General features: G+C 42.6%; 1 protein-coding gene across 16 annotated transcripts in view; it reads right to left on the reverse strand.

Annotated features, from left to right (window-relative positions):
* Positions 1-14,230, reverse strand: part of Luzp1 (leucine zipper protein 1) — a 93,749-nt gene extending 79,519 nt beyond the window's left edge. For 6 of the 16 annotated variants that reach the window (XM_078025583.1, XM_013364380.4, XM_078025577.1 and 3 more), the window contains exon 1: positions 13,963-14,225. The gene's annotated coding sequence lies outside the window, so the exon portion shown is untranslated. Of the gene's footprint in view, positions 1-809; positions 880-1,814; positions 1,892-2,700; positions 3,470-13,962 lie in introns of those variants that run through there. The other 10 variants (XM_078025576.1, XM_078025578.1, XM_078025567.1 and 7 more) reach the window with 5 other exon arrangements.
* Between the last annotated feature and the right edge of the window lie 10,334 nt (positions 14,231-24,564).

Genomic DNA, 24,564 nt, shown 5'->3' on the forward strand with positions numbered 1-24,564 from the left:
TGGTTTAGAAAACCCAAGCACAGGAACAGTATGCTAGTCTTCATCTCTTGTTTTGGCTTATATGGTTCAATATTGTTATGGAACTGTTGCAAAAACTAAGTACTGTCTCCCCAAATAGAATTTTAAATTTCTTATGAACAAGGCTAAATACGGCACATCCTTCATCTTTTTGTTTTCTCCATATTAACTAGCCCTGGGTTGAATACAAAACAAGTACTATAAACTAAATAGAATTAATGAAATTCATGGCTTTTAAATCTAATGCGAAACTGACCAAAATGTAACTCAGGCCAGTATGCCTTGTCTCCTCTCCACTTGTCATCTCTCAACAGATTCTTTGCAATTTTCTGGATTGTACCCACTTAATAAACAATCACCTACCTCCCAATATCTCTAATTCCACTCTACTGGCCTCTATTTATGATCTGAAATTTTATCCTTCAGTTACCTTCTTAGTCCCTTAATATTTTTCCCTGCCCCATTAACTCACTATCCTCCCACCTATTTTTCCTTCACAATTTTTTAAAAGCTTTTTTTGGGGTGGGGTAATGCGTATTAAACCTAGGGCTTCCCACATGGAAGCAGGTGTTCTACCACCAAGCTACACCCCAGCCCAGGGTGTGTGCGCAAGCACACAAGGACAACTGGAAACTCTGGGACTCCTGCATGCTAAAAACAAGCTACCACTTGAGCTATACCCATTTCTCTTTTAAGATTTTGATCATCTCTTTCAAATTGCCTTAGGATCTAGTCTCAAAAGTCTTAACTTGATTGGGCTGGGGATGTGGCTCAAGCAGTAGCGCACTCACCTGGCATGTGTGCGGGTGGCCCGGATTCGATCCTCAGCATCACTTACAAAGATGTTGTGTCTGCCGAAAACTAAAGAATAAATATTAAAATTCTCAAAAAAAAAAAAAAAGTCTTAACTTGATCACCAGAAAAGTTCCTACAGAAAATATTTTGAAAGTGTCTAATTTTATCAAATTATATTAAATATCTCGGGGACTGGGTCTGTAGGTCAGCGGCAGAGCCCTTGCCTAGCATGCATAAGGCACTGTGTTCAATCCTCAGAACCACATAAAAATAAACAAATAATAAAGACACTATGTCCATCTATAACTACCAAAAAAAAAAAAAAAAGAATATCTCATATTCCCAGCTACTCAAAAAGTTGAGGCAAGAGGATCACAAGTACTTTGTTACAAAGTCTAACTAACATCTCTAAGAATCTCCATTAAATATCTTCTATATTGAACCAGTTTCTACATCGGGTCTTCCATTTCAAGGACATTTAATGAATGTTTTAAGTCCACAAAAATCTAAAAATGGTATTCTCTTCCTTCCAAAGGGAAGCATGAGAAAATGTTGATCTTGTTTACTTAGGGAGTAATGGTCTGAAATATACACAGTTCACAAAACTTTCCTATGTTCTGGTCTGAACAATACTAAGAGTAAGACTTGAGTCGAATCCTTGCTTGGAACTAACCTCTGAAAAACTGATCTCACATCTTAAGAACTCAGTTCTGTCACCTATAAAATGGAGATAATATTATCTACCCCAAAGGGTTATTGGAAGAAAATTAAAACTTGTGGCTACTGATACATAGAATTTAGTAAATATTGGGTTATAATATTAGTCCTCAAGACTAATAGAGAAATTTTACTTATAAAACTTTAATGAGGGGCTAGGGATGTGGCTCAGCAGTAGAGTGCTTGCCTAGTATGTGCAAGGCCCTGGGTTCAAACCCCAGTACCACAAAAAAATAAAAATAAAAATAATAAAACTTGAATGAGCCAGGCAATGTGGCACATACCTGTAATTCTTGCAACTTGGGAGGTTAAGGTAGGAGGATCACAAGTTCAAGGCCTGTCTCAGCCACTTGGCAAGCCCCTGTCTCAAACATAAAGAATAAAAACGGCTTGGAGTGAACAAAGCTCATGAAGCTCAGTGGTAAGGCACCCATGGGTTTAATCAACAATACAAAAAAAAAAAAAAACTTAAATGAGGTATGGGTTCTACTGCAGCAGTACAGTGCATGTATGGGGCTATGAGTTCAATCCAAACCATAGCTCAGGTATTAAATATAAATAATTAAAATGACCTAAATAAGATAAATACCTCCCCCCCCCAAGTAATTAGAAATACGGCACATATGTGATAAAGCTGTTCCAGAGCGTAAAGAGTGAAAAATTAACTTTTATCTTGATGAGGATTTAACATTTCCAGTTAACTTGGAACTGGATAAAATCAGAGATTTCTTTAAGCTTATAAACAGGAAAATGCTATCAGAGCAAAGTGAATGATACCATTTTTTTATCTGAAATCTTTAGCTTCTGCAAAAAGCCTATACAAATAAAGTGTTGGTAAAGGGCTCAGGAAATACATTTTATCCTTTGATTATAATTAAGTTCAAATCTGCTCCTATGCAGATTTGCCTATCAGCATACTAAAAAATATTTCTTAAATCCCCAAAAATGGCTGTAATTTTTTAAAGGCTATAAATAAAATCATGTTGATATTAATAAGCTAATGATTCATTAAGAGAATTCTAATTCAATCATAATAAAACTTAAACAAGTTATATTTAAGCAATGACTTTTTATTTATAGAGATCCAAAAAAAAGGGATACTATTCAAAGGGCATCATCTTAAGAAGCAACACTGGGCTGGGGATGTGGCTCAAGCGGTAGCGCGCTCACCTGGCATGCGTGCGGCCCGGGTTCGATCCTTAGCACCACATAAAAACAAAGATGTTGTGTCCGCCAAAAACAAAAAAATAAATATTAAAAAAAAATTCTCTCTCACTCTCTTTAAAAAAAAAAAAAAGAAAAGAAAGAAACCTAGACATGGTTTAAAAAAAAAAAAAAAAAGAAGAAGCAACACTCTCTCAATCATGTGGCCAAAGCTCAAAACCTTTTTGAAACTATTTCTAAGATTCTCAAAGAAAAACCTTGCATACACCAAAAACCTAGTCTCCACCCTTTAGAATTACATGCCTCTTGTAACCCAAAATAATGTTGATTATTCACTTCACTCACCCAAATTGCCTATAGCCAAAGTTAAATAAGCCCCCTAAAACTGAAGATTTAGCAGGATTGAGAAAATGCAATATATTCTACAGTAAATACAGACTGAGCACAGTTGGCATATGCCTGTAAAATCCCAGCTGCTTAGGAGACTGAGACCAACCTGAGCAACTTTATCAAGACCCTGTCTCAAAATTAAAAAGGGCTGGGGATGTCAATCAGTGGTAAAGTACCCCTAGGTTCAATTTCCAGAATCACATTAAAAAAAAAAAAGTAGCCTACATGTCATCCCTAGGGGATTTATTGCAAGACACCCAATAGGTACCTGAAACCATGGGTAGTACTGAACCCTTATATATAGTATGTTTTTTTTTCTCCTGATACACACCTATGATAAAGTTTAATTTATAAATAAGGCAAATAAAAGATTAACAAATAAAAACTAATAATAAAATGAACAATTAAAATACCATAATAAAAGTAATGTGAAAGTGATCTCTTTAGAAAGTTAAGACAAAAAATTTTGTCATTTTGCCTGGGGTATTTGGGGGTTTTTGTTTTTTTGTTCTTTTGGTGCTGGGGACCAAACCCAGGGCCCTGCACATGCCAAACACACTAAGTCATATATACCCTCAGCCACAAGACAAAGATTAATATTTTTGGACCACAACTAAATACAGGTAATTAAAACTTTAAAAAGTGAAACCCTGGATAAAGGAACACTACTACTTTATGCTAAATCCACAGTTTAGAATTTCATTAAAATAAATAAATAACTTTCCATTTTGGAAAATTCTGATGTTTGTATTTATAAAGTTATCATGATACCCTACAGATAACCCTCAAAGAGGACCATAAAATTACACAGTAAAACTAGAAATCTAAAATATCAAGCAGCAAAAGGATAGTGAAGTCATGAGAAATGAAGTTGTCTAATTTGAGGGCTAGGGTATAGCTCGGTGGTAAAGTGCCTGCCTAGCATGCATAAATTCCTGGGTTTAATCCCCAGCGCCACAAAAATTAAAAAAAAGAAAAGAGAAAGAAAGAAAGAAAGAAGGATGGAACAAATGAATAAAAAGAAAGAAAGAAAATTCTGACTCTCAAAGCTTTTTGACATTGGACAAGACACTTAGTTTCTCTGTGTCCCAGCTTCTTACCTGTGAAATGTGTGAGATAATAAACCATTAACACATTATAGATACAGTGAGGATTAAATGAGATTATGTGCTTGAAACATGGTAGGTATTCAATAAATATCTGAATTAATGAGTAGATGAATTAAAATATACAAAATTCTTAGGATAGTCTCTGATACATAGCTAATGTTATAATAATTACATGAGATCTATACCTGAGGCTGGGGGCATTTCTGAATGGGTAGAGCATTTGCCTAGCATGCATGAGATCTGTACCTGGGGTAAGCAGGAGTCAATAGCTAACAATATTAATATCCTATCCCAAAACTATAACCAGACTTCTTACTTTAAAAGAATTTATAAATTCAATTACTTAATTAATTTTCAAAAATTATAATGGTTGGAAACACTCATATATTATCTCACCAAGCACCTCAATTTCCAACTGCAGAATCCTTCTTTGATGAGAAAGCGCTGGCTAAAGCATCCAAAAATCACCTCTCCCCAGTACTAATTATAACCACATAGCCAATACTGGTAAAGATAAGCCATTCAAGAAAACGAAGTTGGGCTGGGTTTGTAGCTCAGTGGTAGAGCACTTGCCTAGCACATGTGAGACTTGGGTTCAATCCTCAGCACCACATAAAAACAAATAAATAAATAAATAAATAGGTATTGTGTCCATAACTTAAAAAAACTTTTTTAATTTAAAAAAAAAACAAATTTCTACAAAGGAAATCAAACTAGTCACTGAGAAAGTTGCTTAGCATAATCAAAAATCAATAAAGTTAAAATTCAGCATTTAAAAATTCTTGAGTTTCTTCTACTCTGAAAGTACATAAAGAATATCTGACTTTAGACTAACTCATACTAAAATTTAAAAATAACAAAAATAGAGGAATTTTTCTTCTATTCTTTGGATAAACAAAAATGTAAAAGTGAAACTGAAATGACTAATACTAATGAACTAGCATTAGAACTTAAGTGCCTTTTTTGTGTGTGTGTGTGTGTGTGTGTGTGTTTTAAACAGTACTAGGAATTGAACCCAGGGGCATTCTAACACTGAGCTGTGTTGTGTCTCCAACCCCTATTATTATTATTTGGCATGTTGGGGTGAGCAGAGTTTGAACCCAGAGGCGCTTACCCATTCAGCCACAACTCCAGCTTTTTTGTATTTTAGAGACAGGGACTCACTGAGATGCTTAGGATCTGGCTAAATTTCTGAGGCTAACCTTGAACTTAAGATCCTCCTGTCTTATCCCCCAGAGCCACTGGAATTACAAGCCTGAGCCACCATGCCTGGCCAGCCCATATTATATCTCACACAGGGTTTCACTGAATTACCGGGGCTGGCCTCAAACTTGGTATCCTCCTGCCTCTGCCTCCAGAGTAGCTGGGATCACAGGTGTGTACCAACCGTACCCATCTTGCATGTTTAATATTTTTAATCCTCACTGTTTTCAGGAAAAATTGAGGCTTTCTGAGCCCAATAACTGGAATTTTATAGCTTTAATAAAAGCATTATTTAACTAACATAAAAAATGAGTCACAAATGGACAATTATCAAACAAAGCCACAAATGTACAAATAAATGTATCAGAATACAGTAAACCACATTTACTTGTTTTATTTGAATAAAATTTAATGACAGAGAGGCTAGAGTTGTGGCTCAGTGGTTAAACACTTGTCTCGAATGCATGAGGCACTGGGCTCAATCCTCAGCACCATATAAATTAATTAATTAATTAATTAATCAAATAAAGACATCATGTCTATCTACAACTAAAAAAAATTAAAAATAAAAAAAATTAATGACTGAGAAAAAGACTAGATGGGCACAATGGTGGACACCTATAATCCCAGTGACTCAGGAGGCTAGAAGCAGAAAGATCACCAATTTCCAGGGCAGCCTCAGCAATTTAGCAAGACCCTGAGCAATTTAGTGGGACACTGTCTCAAAATAAAAGATACTGGGGATGTAGCTCAGTAGTAAAACACCCCTAGGTTCAATTCCCAGTACTTGGAAAAAGATAAAAGAAAAGGACTCCCAGGTTATGGACAATTCTGTCCACATAAATGTATAAAATACAGGAGACTGAGTATACATTAACTTTGTATTCAACCCTGAAAACTACTTTTTGTAATAGATTTCCCACAATTTATCATTTGTCTCCTAGTTTTTTTAAATGTCAATTTATTGATGGTTTGAAGTGTGATGGAATGCACACGTGTTCTACCTTTTTTCTTTTAACTTAGAGTAAAAAACTTCTAAGATGCTAAAGAAAAAGATATCAGTGAGATTATGAAAGTAAACAAAATTTATCTAAATGTCCCTCAGAAACTTCACCAGTACCTCTGCTTCAGTGTTTTCACAAAAACAATTACTAACCTACCCTGCAATCTTGTGATACACTTTTCCATCATAAAAATTTAAAAATCATATTTAAAATATATAATAGCCCCTCTTAAAAAACAGATCTACATTTGACCAATCAATTATGAATATATACTGTTAATCTGCGGTAACTTATATACATTATTTTGCCTTTAACATAGGAGAATAAGTATAGAGAGTTTACTGACATGTTTAAAGTGGATTTAAACATCTAATTGGCTCAAGATTTTTGCTACTGACACCAAAATAAAATATTAGTTAAAGTGAGGTACTACCTAGTGTCTCATTTCAGTTACTAACTCAATCATGGAACAATAAAGAAGCAGAGATTAAGAACTTTCCCAGAAAAATCTGCAGAGTTAGTTATTTGCCAGTGATGGGTTCCAAAGAAGTATGTGCTTTATGGCACTAGGACTGGACTGTTGTATTTTCACACCCTAATAGTCTCTCTATCACCTGAAGCAGTTAGTGCATTCCTAGCCTCTGGATTAAAGAATACATTAAACAGAATCTCAGTAATGAGAATCCTGTTAGTAAGCCTAAGAAATTAAAATTGCTAGCTGTATAAAAGCATTACTATAATCAATCACCTAAAACTCCAGTGAGGACCTATTGCAAAGCTCAGAGAAAGAAACTGAGAATACTAGTGTGACTTACCAAGAACATGAGGAATATCAACAAAGAATGCCACACAATTTAGAGAAGAGAGATTTACTATTGCAAAATCAGATTTCAAAGAGGGAAAACAGTGAGCTGAATCTTGGTGAAGAATAGAAAAGATTTAAGTAGTTAAACAGCTTTAGAAAGAAGAAAAAGACAAAAGATAATGGGACCAAAGGTACTGAATTGGGATATGCCACTAAGTATTACTAAACACCACCATGTCAGTCACTGTGTAAAGTTCTGAGTATACATTGGAGAAAAATATAAATGAGTTCTTTGCTCTTCTGGAGTCTAGTGGGGAAGACAGATAATAATCATGTAAGCAGATATGTCATTATAAATCATAATACATCCTATCCTATGAAGAGAGGCAATAGAAGGTAGTAACGGGGAATAACGGGAAAAGATGAGCAAGACAGGATGATGAAAGAAGCTATCTCAGGTATGAAGGAGGAAGCAATGCAAAGAGGAGAAAGAATTAAAGAAAGAAACAGCCATACATACAAAGGTCCAGAGGCAGAAAGAGCTTATTGAATTTAAAAATAAGAAGTTAGTGTGACTATAGTATAATGGGCAATAAGATTGCTATAATATGGGGCTGGGGATGTGGCTCAAGCGTAGCGCGCTCACCTGGCATGCATGCGGCCCAGGTTCGATCCTCAGCACCACATACAAACAAAGATGCTGTGTCCGCCGAAAACTAAAAAATAAATATTAAAATTCTCTCTCTCTCTCTCTCTCTCTCTCTCTCTCTCAAAAAAAAAAAAAATACTCCACTCTCAGATTTAAAAAAAAAAAAAAGATTGCTATGATATAGCAATGCATTATAGGGCTAAAATAAAATGTCTGAATTTGGATTACAAGTAAAAAGTTTAAAAACACTAAATTTGCGGCTGGGGTTATAGCTCAGTGGTAGAGCGCTTGCCTCACACATGTGAGGCACTGAGTTCGATTCTCAGTACCACATAAAAATAAATAAAATAAAGATATTGTGTCCATCTTTAAAAAAAAAAAAAACATCTTTTAAGGGGCTGGGGTGGTGGCTCAGTGGTAGAGTGCTCGCCTAGTTTGCATGAGGCACTGGGTTCGATCCTCGGCACCACATAAAAACAAACAAATGTATCCACCTAAAACTAAAGATACATAAACAAATATTTTTTAAAAAATCTTTTTTAAAAACCACTTAATTTTTTTATGTATTCATTAAATAAAAGAAGCCAGACCAAAAAATGATTCCATTTTTACAAAAAGGGCAAAATTAATCTAGGCTATTAGATATTAAGATGGTTGATTATCCCAGATGGTAGAAGGAGAGAGGCACTGAAAGGGAATTTAATGGGGTTTTCTAGGTACCAATAAGGCTTTTTCTTGATCTGGGTACTGGTTACATTCAATTTACAGGGGGAAAAAAAAAATCATTGAATTTTTATGTGCAGTTTTCTGTACATATATTATGTACTTCAATAACAGGTATGTTACTTTTTTAAGTTTTATGCAAGTTTTAATAACATATTTTAAAAATATACCTCTGTCCAGATAAAACAGGATTAGAGAGGCACGTGGACACATAAAGTCTCTTTAATAACAAACCTGACAGAAACTTTCAGATACATGTAAAATAGGAGGGGCAATTCAAAGCCAGTGAATACAAAGTACCATACTTATAAAGAATAAATGCTGAGCCTGACATGCCTGTAATCCTAGCTACTCCAGAGGCTGAGGCAGGAAGATTCCAAACTACAGGTCAGCATCAGCAACTGAGCTATGTCCTTTTTCCAAATTAAAAATAAACAGAACTGGGGCTGTGGTTGTGGCTCAGCGGTAGAGCATTTGCCTAGCACCTGCGCGGCCCTGGGTTCCATCCTCAACACCACATATAAATCAATAAAATAAAGGCATTGTGTTCAACTACAACTAAAAAATAAATATTTTAAAAGTAAGTAAGTAAATAAATAAATAAATAAATAAATAAGCAGAGTTGGGATGTAACTCGAATGGTAGAGCATCTCTGGGTTTGAAAAAGTTAAATAAATAAATAAATAAATAAATAGAACAGAACGCTGGTTCTGGGGAGGGAACTGTGCAATAAAAGATGAACTATAAATTCCATAGACTTGTAAGGAGGTATCTCTAGAAATTAAGAAATGAACAGATAAAAGCAGCACTACAAAATATTAACAATACTTGTTTATGTTATGGTTCAGGTTTTAATATGGTAATTTCAAAATCTTCCCTTGACCTTTCCCCACCCCAATACAACAGAGTGTAAAATTAAATAAAAGAACCTAAACCTGAGCATCAACCATACTTGAGCTTCAATCAGTGCTCTGCTCCCTACTGTAGCAGTAACTGCTCTGAGCTTAGCTTCCTCATGAATAAAATGAGGATAATGACTACCTCATAGAGTGATTGTTTGCTCCCCACAGTCACCCAAAATGTTGAACAGGTAGTCTGGAAGGTATTTTATTTCCTGATGGTATATGGAGGGCCAGTACTTGATATTAACAAGAGTTTCCATTCTCAGAGGAATTCATAGGTGGGAGAGGAATTTTATGAAACACTTATCATAGAAACTAAATAAAAACAAAATAGAAGGATGAAAATACATGTTCAGTAGCAGAGGTTTCAAACATTTCCTAAGATAAAGAAACTTGAGCTAAGTCAAATTGGGTCAGATTTGGTAACTAAAGAAATTATAAAGAAAAATTAATCTTATGTCTTCCCAACAAGCCACAATTTCTACCTAATACTTAATGTATTCTTCTCTTTGTAGAAAATTAGCTAAAACAAGTTAGAGATCAACACTAAGGATATTCTATCATAGGTGGTAAGAGAAGGCTTTCAATCACTTTATAGCATCCCCACCCTTAAGTCTTATCTGGACATGTAACATTAACATAACATGTTAAGCAATTCTTAAGTATAGGCACTAGCATTTCAAAGGGAAACAAAAAGTTCTATTCCTTTAAAAAATCTTTGGGTAATGTTTTCCAAAAATATAAATCCTGCAGCCTAAAAGTATCTAAAATCTACTTCTTTCTGAATTTATTCATCTTTCCCCTGATCAAACAAGTTACCTCTCCCTCTCTTATTCTTCCAATTCACCTCACCACTAAATATCTAAGGTTTCCCTATTTCCTACCAAGTTGGCACTCTGACTCTCTAGTATTCACTCTGATTTCACAGTATTAAATCTGAGCATAGATATCACCTAATACCTAAAATGATTTGAAATGAAGGTAATGGCAGGAGACTAAGACAGGAAGATTAAAAGTTCAAAGACTATTCAACAATTCAGCTCACAATGTTAAGCAAATTTTTTTAAAGGACGGAACGTATTTTAGTGGTAGAGTGCTCCTGGGTTCAATCCTCAGTATCAAAAAAATAAAGGCAATGGTAATGGTTACACAATTGTATACATTTGAGGGGGACAGTATGGGGAATAGAACCCAAGGCTTCTCTCATGCTAAGCAAGCAACCTATCACTGAGCTACATCCCCAGCCCAAATGTATATATCTGTCAAAGCTTATCAAACTCACAAAACATTTAAAATTGGTGGATTATATTATACTTTATATAAAGTATTCCCTCATAAAGTTCATTTTTTTTCAAATTTATTTTTTAGTTGTAGTTGGACACAATACCTTTATTTCGCTTATTTATTTTTATGTGGTGCTGAGGATTGAACCCAGGGTCTCGCACGTGCGAGGCGAGCGCTCTACCGCTGAGCCACAACCCCAGCCCCCATAAAGTTCATTTTTAAAAAAATAATGTATACATTCATTCATTTGGCAAATGTTTACTATCTACTTTGTGCATCAAAATTTATACCAGATCTTTCCATTTGGAATACCTGGGTCCTACCTGTATTGTGCATTACTCTGCAACACTGTCACCAAAAGTCATGCTGCAAGAAAAATGGTTTAGTTTCTGATCATGAAAGTCAACTTAATGGTGGTTTATTTTTTTTTTAAGTTGTAGATGGACACAATACCTTTATTTATTTATTTTTTTATGTGGTGCTGAGGATCACCCAGTGCCTCACACATGCTAGACATGCACTCTTCACTGAGCTACAACTGCAGCCCCTTAATAATGATTTTTACAGTGAAAGGACCACTAGCTACCTTCCATGACATGATGAAATTATACAAATGGAATATAAGCTCACTTGGGTACTCTATATTTTAATACAAATGCTTCCAATATAAACAAAAAATAAAGTATCTACTGTAAATAAGACATACCACTACCAAACCTTACACATCTTTCTACCAAAAAACTAGCACATCTCAAATGTTTACTAACATTGCTGTAAGAATGGGAAAGTAGATTTTAAATGACTTATTCTAGGGTCCACAATGACCCAGTGGCTGAGTAAAAGACATGAAAACCAGGCTTCTTGGTTCCCAAGGTAGCATGCATCATGAAAATAATCATCAACTTTAGAAACAGACCTGGGGGTCTGAATTTCAGCTATACTTCTTACTGGTTATATGTGAGAACTTGGGACAGTCACTTTACCTTCTGACCTTCAGTCTGTTCATCTATAAAACAGTGATGTCAACTACCACCTCACAAAACTCTTGGGAAAACTAGGTAAGCTATCTACCCACCACCTATCAAAATTACTGGGCAATAGAGTAGGCAACTAAACAATATTAGTTCCCTTTCTCAATCTTTTTTTTTTTAGTTGTTGATGGACACAATACCATTATTTTATCTTTATGCAGTATTGAGGATTGAACCCAGTGCCTCACAAGTGCTAGGCAAGCACCCTACCACTGAGCCACAGCCCCCCTTTCTCAATCTTAAATTATAATTTTTTAAACATCAAATAATCAAGGAAGGCTAATTATCAATCCACATTATCTCTGATCAATAATGAACCTATACTTTCTGCCTTATTCATACTCCAACCCATTCCCTCCCCATCCCACTATTTCCAGTTTTTCAAACTTTAGTTACTATGTTTAGAAAAGCGATTTAATTTTAGAAAGCTGGAAAATTCTTCTGAGTAAATTGAGCAAAACCTTAATCTGCCCCAAGGGAAATTCTGAGCAAAACAATTATTTCGAACAAGAAAAGATTTTTCTATTGGGGTTATTCAATTTAACCACACAAATGCCACCAAAGCTGCATAAGAAGTGACAGAAGGCAATCTGGAACGCAGTGTACAGATTCTCTGAAAGAAAATATCCTCCTAAAATCCAAACTCTCCATTCCTAATTTGGGGTAGTGAAATCTTCCTAGGTGATCTGAATTCTTCCTGGCTCTGACACTAGTCCAGCTCCTGAGGCCAGAACTGCAGCAGTTGGCAAAAGAAATATCCTGAACAAACCCCACCTCTCGAAATATCCCCAAAAGGCAGGGAGGTCCAGAGAATTTTCTCCTCAATGGATAGATAAGCCACCAGGCGCTCAGAAGCACAATCCTTTTCCCCAAGGTCATTCAAGTCAGTGAAGGCGCGACGGAGACTCTGCAAACAACCCCCGGCCTTCTGCAATTAACACTGTAGAGATTTTTTTTTGGGGGGGGGGGTGCCTATTCTCTTCCCTTCTCCCACCCTCAAGTGTGAGCACTGGCCTCGGCATTTCCGAAACAAGCCACAACAAGCTCTGCAGTGTTAGGAAAGGGGCTGACGCGATGAAGAAACAGATGCTCCAAAGCAAGATGGTCTTTCTCGGCTGGCAAATCCTCCTCGGAGGTAATTAGCAGAAACCGCAGGCACCTCAGAGAGGTCTCTGCCGGGTGGCTCGGCGAAGCCCCCGCCCCGCCGCCCCGGGACGCCGGCTTCCCTGCCCGCAGCCTCGGCAGCCAGAGGCCACCGGCCCAGAAACCGCACTTCATTCCTGCGCTTCGGGAAGCCATGGCTCCCTCCCGCGGGCGGCCGGGCGGGGGTGCGCAGGGAGGCGGGCCGCGCGCTGCGGAAAGTTCACCGCGCCGGCGGCGGCTGCGGGCGGGGGGCGGCCCGCTTTGCCGCGTCCCCCTGCAGATTCCACCATTAATTAGTCCTAAGGACTGTCTACTGGCAACTTAAACAAAGCGAATGCCTCGAATTCCTTCCCGGCCCGGCGGTCTGGCCGCGAGACCAGCAGCGCCCGGGACGCCGCGGCGCGGTCAACAGCTGCGGCGCGGGACCCCTCCCCGGCGGCCCGCAGCCGGGTCCCGCACGCCGGCCGCCGCGCTCCCAGGCCGCCCTCCGCCTCCCGGCCGAGCTCCGGCCCTTCCTGTCTGATCACTTCCTTCCTCCCGGTGCCCGCGGGCCCCGCGCAGCCCCCTCCCCGGCGGCCGGGCCGGCCCCGACCCGCGCGCCTCCCCGCCCCCACAGACCCGCGCCCCGCGCCTCCCCGCCGGCCACCCGGCCCGAAACTCTCCCCGGGCCCGAGGACCTCTCCGCCGCCGCGGCCCCCAACGCCTCTCCTCAGTTTCCCGCTCACACCAAGAAGTCTCCTCGGACCCTTCCCTCCCCCTCCGGGGGAAAAATCTCCTCAGATTCTCTTCCTCCAACTCCGAAAACACTCTCCAGTCTCGCCCCAGAAGACCTCCCCTCCCGAGCGCGTCCTCCCAAAGCCACCCAAACTCTCCCGCCCCACACCCCATCCCTCCCCGGTGCGCCGCCGGCTCTGCCCCGTCGCCCCGCAGTCCCGACCCCTCCGCGGGCCGGCTGCCCCCTCCGGCCGCCCTCCTCGCTCCGGCCCGGCGCCGCGTTCCCGCCACCTCCCCCACGGACCCCTCACCTCCGCGACTCCGGCCCGCGCTCCCGCCCTCTCGGGGCTCCGCGTTAGGCTCCCAGCGGCCGGCGCCTCCTCGGGCTCCCGGGGACTGACAATGAGGGGCGGGGCGATGGTGACGTCACGTTCCGGGAGGCGGGGCATGTCGTGGGGGCGGGTTGTCTTCAGGCCCCGCCCTCCCCTCCTGCTTTTCCCTTAGCACAGGACTCCACCCTCCCAAGTTTTTATTGCCTCCCTAGGTAGGTGCCCAGGGCAGGTGCTAGGCCCCTTGGGAAATCCAAATGAAAGGCAAGATTCCCAGCTCTCAAGAAGCATTCAGGGGATTGTGAGGATTAAATGAGATGATCCATGGAAAGTGCTTAGCCCAGGCCCTGGTATGGAGTAATCACTCAACAAATACTGCTTCTGTTACTCAGGAAATGTAGAAAAGGAACCCTAGGTAGACTCAGAGGGCATGAATTCCAGTCCCCCAGCTCTAATTCATTATGTGAGCCTAGAAAAGTCCTTTCCCATCTATGTTCCCTACTTTAACCTTCTTTAAAATGGGAAGAAGCAAAGACTTTATGATCTTAGAAATCCCTCCAAGGATTTTATGACATACTTTCTGTGGGCCTACTATGTGCAAAGCACCTAGGGCCCAGAGAAGGTGAGAGGAGGACTTTGAAAGAGCTAAGGACCCACACCCAGCACAACACAGGCCAAAGACACCCTCTTCCTGCAGATGCCCTCCCACGCACTGGCAGGCAGTGGCATCCACAAGCTGGGACACAGATGCACTGAGAGCGGTTTCCTCTCTTAGTACAGCAGCATGGTTGGTCTCTTAAGACATCTCTTGTGTAAGCTCTTTATTGCCTGTGGAATAAAGGCCAAAACCCTGGACTGGTATGATCACTTCCTACCTTTAGGTGCACATACGCACACACACACTCACAGCCTCTCTAAAGTTTATCTAAACTTCCCGTAGCACACCCACTGTTTTCCCACATCTGCCCCTTTGCTCATAACTCTTCCCTTGCTGTCTCATCTCAACACACAGCCCTCCAAGTTTCTTTCAGCGAGAAGCCAGTCTTCCCTGCTCTGAATATTCAGTGGCATTGAGTTGAACTCTCACATGGGCATGGGCACATTACAACTTGTATCAAAGGAACCTCCCCTTTGTTTCTTAGCACTTTCTGAAGGTCAGAAACCACACTTGTTTGTGGAGCTCAAGATCTGTTGCCAGAAAACCCTGGGGTCACATACCCATGTTCTTGTGCATACCTGTTCTCAGCCTCAGTCTCCTCCTGTGTAAAATGGAAATAATAATATGGTCCTGGTCGTGTTTGTTTTCAAATTACAGGTAATACTACGGAAAGCACCAGGCACAGTACTCCACAGTTGATGCAGATGTCATTCCTATTTTCAGTGTTATCACTATCATCAATACTATTTCCTGCTCCTCACACACCACACCTATGTTAATCCACCCAATCATTTCATAGTGGAAGACTTTAAGGGCCTAAACTAGGAGAGACTTGCTTAAAGTAGCCCTACAAAGCATTGCCATTGGAACAGGAACCAGCACCAGGTGGATTCTGCAGTCACATCTGAGGCCCCAGGGCATCTGTCACTCAGCACCCCTCCAAGTGGAGGACAGCTGCGAGTTCTCTCTGAAGGTTCTTTGCGGCAGAGCTGACCCTTTTCTGCCTGGTGCCTTTCTCCTCTCACGTGCTTTACAGAAAGACGGATCTGTGTTAAACTGCCCTTGGCATCTCTGCAGTCCTCCAGGAGAGCTGCGGCAAAGCATTGGGCGTTTCCAGAGCACTGGGCTGTGGAAAGAAGGGAAGAGCTTTGGGGTTCTGATTAATTTCCTGCGCTGCGGACAGGCAAATAGCCGCCCTGAAATGCCTGGGCTAGTCCTCAAAGGCCCCTACAAATTGTGGCTTATTTTTAGAATAGGAGATTCAAAAATTCTACTCCCCATGAAAAAGGAGCATGACCACAGAATTGCTGCAGACACAGAAAGCCTTTCCTGAGTCCCTTCTGACACTGACTCCAAGAACTGCAAACCCTCAGAAGAGAGAACCTGCCCCCCCCACTTCACCCACACAGGACTCCATCAACTATTTGTTCATTAATTCACAGCAAAAGAGTTGGCACAGTGGGCTGGGGTCGTGGCTCAGTGATAGAGTGCTCGCTTAGCACCCACAAGGCACTAGGTTCAATCCTCAGCACCACATAAATGTAAAATAAAGATATTGTGTCCACCTAAATAAAAAATTAAAAAAAAAAAGAGTTGGCACAGGACAGATCAGGAACCCAATTGTAGCTTTACTACTGACCCATTGTTTAACCTTGAGCTTTCAAGTCTCTGCATCTCAGTTTCTCATCTGCAAAATGGGAATAATTATGTACCTATCTCACACAATGGTTGTTGAAGACTGAATGAAATAACATATGGAAGAACTTAGTTCAGACCCAAGCACCCAGTTCATGCCAAGACATGGTGATTGCTGTTAGAATTTCCACATGTCCTCCCAGTAAGTCCCCCATGTGTAGGCCTCTAGGCTGGAAGTTGGGCTAAATAATAGTCCTGCCCTCAAGAGACCCATCAGTAAAGGGATCAGTAGAGGGGGCTGCTCAGTGGCACAGTACTTGCATAGCACATGTGAGGCACTGGGTTCGATTCTCAGCAGTACCACATAAAAATTTTTTTTTAAATAAATAAAATTATTCTGTCCATTTACAACCAAAAAAATTAAAGGAACTTTGCATGAAAAAAAAAGATATCTACTGGATATTTCTAAGGGAAAAGAGAAAGTTTGCAGGGCTCTCAGGTGTAACAGGATTCCATTGTTGTAATTTATAATATATGCTTAGTCTATACATAGAAAAATGTGGAAACTATAAAGAACAAAATAGAGAGCTTTCACTTTGTTTCCTTTTGCTGTTTTTCTATGGGTGTGTATAGTAAGAACTTTGAAAGACTTTTCCGAATGCTAAAAGGGAGTAAAAGGAATAAAAATACAGCTACAGGGCAACTGTGCACACTGCCACAGAAAGTTCTGTGGGTTCCAACTCATTCTTTGTGGGGTTCCAGGGAAAGATTCTGAAAACAGAACTCTTCCTCATCCCCCACCCCCAGGATGCAGGACCCTATCAACAACTTATTCATTCACAGCAAAAGTTTTGGCAAACCAAGTTTCAAATCCCAGGGACTAGAAGAGTGTAGATCAGTGGTGGAGCAGATGCTTAGTATGTGCAAGGCCCTGGGTTCAATTTCCAGCAGCAAAAAATAATAGTAAGATTACTATTCAAATCTCAGCTACACCATTTACCACTTACTCAGTCTACCTATTTAAATACTAATCTATTCTGGAAACTCCCTCACAGACACACCAGCAGGGATGTAGGCATCCCTGAGCCCAGTTACACTGACACATAAAATTAGCCCTTTCCCTTCCCTCACAAAGAATAACAATAGGTCAGCATCTTGTGTCTACTGTGCCTAATCTTGCACTTTCATTTTTCCCTCGACGTATTTCTGCAATTTAAATGTATTAAAAGCAGCATGCATTTCTTCGTCATCAGAAAAAAAAAAAAAGGCAGAAAATCATATATAAAAAAAGAATGCTAACCATGCTAGGATTGGTTCACTTTTGTTGGTCTGCAAACAATAAATAATAACACAACATGGTCGAGGCCAGTAGCAAAGTCTCATAGGCATCGTAAAAAGTGAGAGTAGGAAGGGATAAAATCACCCTCCCTTCCTTTGCTAACCCCCAAATGGCATGATTTTAAGTCCCCTCACATATCCGGGCACCCAACCTTACATGCATTTCATTTATTCATTCCACAAACATTTATGAAGTCTCTACCATATACAGAGAATCATGATGAGTAATTTCCATGTACTATCTCTTAGGTTATAGGGGATCATTACTGTTATCTTGCAGATTAGGAAAACAAGTTTCTGAGAAGTAAAGTAACTTGCCCAAAGCCACAAATCTAGTGGGATCTAAACCAAGACCTGCAGCAACATCAAAGCCCAAGTCCTGGAGGAAGTGGCCTGTATTCCAAAGCTAATGAGCTGTGCTAATTAGATCAGGAGGTCATTATTGGCCTGGTAGCCCTGGGCAAGTCACTGAACTCTCTTAGCAGCAGTTTCCCCACCCCTGAAGGAAAAAGGTATAACACAGATATTTTATGCAAATTCAGCATTCTGCAGGTTGAAACCCATAATAAAAAGGAAAGCCATTGTTTCTTTGGAAACTGGGTCTCACTCCTCCTTGGATCTCTTATTGCCCTCCACGTTGGTGTTTCTCTCCATTACTGTTTAACCTCCTTAGTGCACTCGGGTCAATCTCCTTTGCTCCAAATCCACTTCATTTCCTCCACTAGCCCGGGACCTCCTCAAATACAGGAATGATGCCTATTCATTTCTGATGCCTTTCAGCCCCCAGTGCAGGATCTGGCTTGCATCCCTCTATTCCTTCACTGTCATTTGTTTCACAACAAATGGCCAAGGGCCCAACATGTGCCAGGCACACTACACAGACCTGGATCTTGGGCCTGGTTAAGCGGAGAGACCCGACAACTTTAAACAGAATGACTTTATAACAGTTGTACTAAGTACCACAAGGGATCAGGCCATGTTCTACGAGAAATTGAGAAATGCAGGGTGGGGACCTAACTGAATCTAGTAGGCAGGGAAAGCTTCCAGAAGGAGGTGGCCTAGAGGCTCAGAGAGGGTAAGGAAACTGCTCAAGGTCACAGAGCTGGTAAATGGAAAAGCTAGGATTTTAGCCCAGGAATGCCTGACTCTAATGCCTCGGAGCCTTCTAGAAAGTCCTGCCTTTTACCTCCCCCCTGTCTTTTTCTTCCTTGGCTCTTATTGGTGAGAAGGGAGGAAGGTCTGTCCAGCTCGGTAGTCTCCAGTTTTTTATCTGTCGTTGAGGTTCCCTAAGAACCTGAACCCCCACCCCAAACTCTGAAGAAACTGGGCCCGAACCACAGACTCCAGGCACAAACTCGTGAGTCCAACAGACCGCGCGCGTGGGGTCCGGGCTGTACCGTCTCCTAGCCATGACCTTGGACACTCACCTACCCGGGGCCTCGCGTCTCACCTCCCCCCAGAGCGCTGCACGCCCCCGCGGTCCTCCCTCCCCAGCCCCAGCTGGGGGCCCTGCCGGCGGCCGAGGGCGCAGAGGACTCGGCCCTGCGCGGCCGCCGCCGGGGCCCTGCACTTGGTGCAGCGCTGCGCGGACTGCGGCGCGGCGCGGCGGGCGCGTCTGCCGCAGTGACAGCTCCGCGCCGCGGCCTGGGAGCGGCGGGCGGCGCGCTCGGCCCTTCCAGCCCGGGCAGGGCGTTCCCGCCAGCCGGCTTCCTGCAGCCCAAGGCCGGGAGGAGGGACGGCGCGGCGGGGCCGCGGGCCTGGCCGGCCTGGTTCCTGGCTTTCTCTCGGCGTTTCCTGAGCGGGACCCGCCGGGGGCTGGGACCCTGCGCAGACCTCCTTCCCCGGGAGCGCCGCCAGGAAATCGCGTCCTTGGGAACCCCGGTTCCTGCTCGGTGCCGGGAACCGCGCGAAGGCCGCGCCTCGCGGCTCAGCCCTCCCCGCTGGGCGTGGGGCGACCCACTTATCCCACGAGCAAGCCAAGCCCGAGACCAAATGGCAGGCTCCAGACCCCACACCACAGCGGGATTCCAACCCCGTGATGTAAGTTCCTCGACTCCATCCGACGGACGAGAAAACCGAGGCTGCACAGAATGAGGGCACCTACCCAAAGTCATCCTGGACACCTTACTGCCAGTCAGATAGAGCGCCTACCGTCCACGGGCACTGCGCTATATGTTTTGTATGAACATAACTATGGTTCCTGTTTTCTAAGTGAGGAAAATGAGAACCAGAGAGGCCGACTGGCTTCTTTAACATCACACAGCTACAAAGTAAAGGAGCTAGGAATCTTTTTCCTGTCCCCTGCTTCCAGAGCTCAGCCCATGGCACTATGTAGTTTCCCCTCTATAACTGAGTAACCTGTGGGCCAAGACCTTGACTTTGGTCCAAAGTAGGTACACAGGGATGACTATGCAACCCAGCACAGAAACTCAAACTCAGAAGGCTGGGTATGGGGGCATCTAACCTGACTTCTAGAATCTTCAGCCAAGTGAAAATCCAACCTCTGGTTGACTATTCCCCATCACGAAGAACTCCCTCCCTCTCCCATAATATCCCTGTGGACAAATAAATTTGGTTTAAACTCTAAGTGCTCCCTTTGGTCCCTGGTTCCTTGAAAGTAAGGCAAGATCATTTCCTTTCCTACCGCAGGCCACTACATATATCCCCGCATTATTTTTAGCCATTTTATAAGCATGAATAGTTCAATAATTTTAAGTTCTTAGTGCACTGGAACAATGTCAACTATTCTCCAAAGATGTCCCCTTCCATGGATAGAATTGTTTTAGAGAGAAGCAACTCAAACTACATTTTTTCCAATTTGCAATTAGGTGTGTGACTAGTTTTCACCAACAGGATATAGGCAGAGATGATGGGTGCCGCCTTCAAGCCAACGTGGTTACAAATATGCATACTTTCTCTTTTCCCTCCCATCTCCTACCGGATGCCAACATCAGGGTGACCTTGGAAGCCACATATAGAACGTGGCAAGGCCTTAGTCAACTTGCGACTCTCTTAGTCACTCAACTGCATGGGGCACACATTGAACTAACTTGTATGATATTCAGGCATTGAGACTTGAGGATTTGTCTCTGACAGGAGTTAATATAACTTCATTGATGCAGGATCAGCTTAAGTTCACCGTTATCCACCATGTAAGGGAACATTGTGTTGTTCACATGGAAGACGCTCAAAGACACCCATCTAGTGCCGACTGTGTCCAGCTGGCTCAGCGGATCAGAAAGTCTGTTCATCTCATTAATGTATTATGTCCTCCTATTCCAAAAAGGGTTTTGAGGTGGTTTCCACTGTAGCCTCAAGATCATTTATCAATAAAGAGCAAGAATCAAGGAGTGTTGAAAGCCTGGGCAGAACGCCAATGAAGAAAGAAGGAAAGGAAATGAAAAATTGACTAAATACAGCAGAAATGCTAGGCTGGGTTTTCTAAGGATAGCAACTGTGATAGAGCAAAAGCCTTGGCTCTGAGTTCCCTGGCAGTCCAAGTGAAGAAGGAAACAGGATGTGTTTCCAATTGCATAGAAAGTACTAAACATGTGTAGAGCATACAGACCCTGGAGTCCGCCGTGTCAGACCAGTTACTTGTCACATGACCTTAAGCAGTTAATGAATTTATCTGTGCTTCTGTTCCTTCCTCTGAAAAATGGCAATGGTATAATAATAAAATTTTGGATCATTGGGAGGAATAAATGAATCAAAACATGTTCAGTTTGTTTGTTAGCTTGTTTTGGGTGATATTAGGTTTTGAGCCCAGGGTGCTCTACCACTGAGTTACATCCCCCTTTCTCTTTTTATTTTTTATTCTGAGACTGCATCTTACTGAGTTGCCTAGGCTGACCTGGAACATGCAATCCTCCTGCCTCAGCCTCCAGAGTTACTGGGATTACGCAGTGTGCCCCTGCACCTGACCACCTTCAGTTCCGATAACAGACCTGGCATGTGGTAAATTGTATATAAGAATTAACTCTCGGGGCTGGGGTTGTAGCTCAGTGGTAGAGAGTGTGCTTAGCATGTGCATGGGTGAGGCCCTGGGTTCAATCTCCAGTACAAGAAAGGGTGAATTAACTATTGTGATGTGATTGGAAGGACCAGGCCAGTGATTTGAGAGACAAGTTTTCCCTGCACTAAACTCTCAGAGGAGTGTATTCTATAAGGAGCCCTCACTAGAAAATGGAAAGTGCCTCAGTCAGAGTGTTGTGACTAATGCTGGACCATGTTACATTCTTCTTTTATTGCCTTGTAATACAGACAGATATTGGTATTGTATTCACTGGGTAATCTGCAGGGGCAGGGTGCTGGGGTAACCTAGGGCACTAGCGTCTTTGTGATGACCTGTCCATAGGCCAGGAAAATGTAGTGGTAAGGGGTGAAGGAGTTGGTACTGGACAGATCCAGGTACATTTTTTAACTTCCTACAGCCTCAGTTTTGTCATCCATACAGTGACAATAATAACAAATTGGTCCAGGTGCAGTGGCATACACCTGTAATCCCAGCGGCTCAGGAGGCTGGCACAGGAGTATCACAAGTTCAAGGTCAGCTTCAGCAATTTAGCAAGGCCCTAAGCAATTTAGCAAGACTCTGTCTCATAATAAAAAATAAAAAGGGCTGTAGATGTGGCTCAGTATTAAGTGCCCCTGAGTTCAATCCCCAGTACAAAAATAAAAATTTAATGGGCTGGGGATGTGGCTCAAGCGGTAGCGCGCTCGCCTGGCATGCGTGCGGCCCGGGTTCGATCCTCAGCACCACATACCAACAAAGATGTTGTGTCCGCCGAAAACTGAAAAATAAATATTAAAAATTCTCTCTCTCGGGCTGGGGATGTGGCTCAAGCGGTAGCGCGCTCGCCTAGCATGCGTGCGGCCCGGGTTCGATCCTCAGCACCACATACCAACAAAGATGTTGTGTCCGCCGAAAACTGAAAAATAAATATTAAAAATTCTCTCTCTCGGGCTGGGGATGTGGCTCAAGCGGTAGCGCGCTCGCCTAGCATGCGTGCGGCCCGGGTTCGATCCTCAGCAGCACCACATACCAACAAAGATGTTGTGTCCGCCGAGAACTAAGAAAAAATAAATAAATGTTAAAAATTCTCTCTCTCTGTCCCCCTATCTCTCTCAACTCTGTGTCACTTTGGTCCACACTGACTGGTTCTAATTGAAACTTGTTCTTATAGATTTCAAAAAAATAAAAAAATAAAAAGTAAAAATTTAAAATAACAAATAGGACTTATCTAAGAGAGTTGTCATAAAGACTACATGAGGGCTGGGGATGTGGCTCAAGCGGCTGCGCGCTCGCCTAGCATGCATGCGGCCCAGGTTCGATCCTCAGCAGCCCACATACCAACAAAGATGTTGTGTCCGCCGAGAACTAAGAAAAAATAAATAAATAAATAAATGTTAAAATTCTCTCTCTCTCTGTCCCCCTCTCTCACTCTCTCTTTAAAAAAAAAAAAAAAAAAAAAAAAAAAAAAAAAAAAAAAAAAAGACTACATGAAATGATGCACACAAAACATTTATCCCAGCTGGGTACAGCAGTGCACACCTGTAATCCCAGCAGCTCCAATAGGCTGAGGCAGGAGGATCAAAGCCAGCCTCAGTAACAATGAGGTGCTAAGCAACTCAGTGAGACCCTGTCTCTAAATATATTACAATAATTGAAATTATAGGAAGCCTTTGGTACACACACCCACAAAAGAAGGGGAAAAAATAACAAAATAAAACAGGGACCCTCACCGAGAATCCCTGGAGTAAGACTAGTTTCCAATGTTTAAAAAGCTGGGAGAAGTCACGGAACACTTCCAGCAGAACACGGCCCTGGGCTGAGCAAAGCATCACTTCTTTGCTTCTGACTGGAATTCCCTTGGCCATTCAGTGTGGTGCCAGCCCAGGCTGGCTGGGTTTTGGAGTCACCCTGGCCTGAAGAGGTACTGCAGCCCCAGAGTGACCTGCCACAGCCCCAGACTGCCCCTGAGGAGCACCAAGAGCCTGAATTGCTGCTTCGTTGGGTGCTCCCTAGGCACCTAGTGCTGGCACAGCTTTATACACATGAACTTCTGCAGCCCCACCAGAGCCTCAGCAGGGGATCCTCCTTCTTAATTGCACTTTACATACATGAAAACTAAGGCTCAGGACGGGGGATACAGCTCAGTTGGTGGAGGGCTTGCCTTGCATGCACAAAGCCCTGGGTTCAATCCCCAGCACCACACACACACACCAAAAAAAAAAAAAAAAAAGAAAAAGAAAAGAAAGAAAGAAAACTAAGGCTCAGATTGGCAAAGTGACCTGGCTGTGGTCACACAGCCGAGATTGAGCAGAGCTGGGACCTGGCAGCCTCATGTGCTCCTGACCACTGGACTACACCCTCTAACCTGACCCAGGATCCCGTTTCCCTCTTCCTAGGCTGTTCATATCAAAGATGGTCCGGGACACACCTGCTGCTGGGACACACCTGCTGCTGGGACGATCCAACCCTCCTCCCTGGCTCCAGGGCAGCCCCTTACCCTGTGGGAGCTGTCTCACAGCCAAACAAGTTTCAGGGGGGTGCCCGCGGCTGATGAGAAGCCGCGGTGGGTGGAAAACCAGCCTCCACCGTCATTCCCCCGTCCAGCCTGCGCCTCATCTTCGCACAGCCTCCTGGTTGGCCTCTGGGCCTCTGGGCCTCTCCCTCCACCCCTCCCTTCAACACCACCCCATGCCTCTCAATCTTCAATAGCTCCCTGTTGCTCCCAGGTTAAAGTTCAGAGTAGACAGCTTGGATGAGTCCCCAAGGCCCAGCCTACCTCTTCTCCAACCCTCTGTCCTCTCAGGCCCTCTTGGTCCCCAGCACCCAAAACTGTTCATAGTTTCCAGCCTCAGAACCTTTGAGCTTCACTTCCCTGTGTGGTGTGAATCAATTTTGGGGCCTAAACTGAGCTGGGAGATTGTGACTCCAGTAGCCACAC

Source organism: Ictidomys tridecemlineatus, chromosome 11, assembly GCF_052094955.1.
Source record: "Ictidomys tridecemlineatus isolate mIctTri1 chromosome 11, mIctTri1.hap1, whole genome shotgun sequence".
NCBI lineage: Eukaryota > Metazoa > Chordata > Mammalia > Rodentia > Sciuridae > Ictidomys > Ictidomys tridecemlineatus.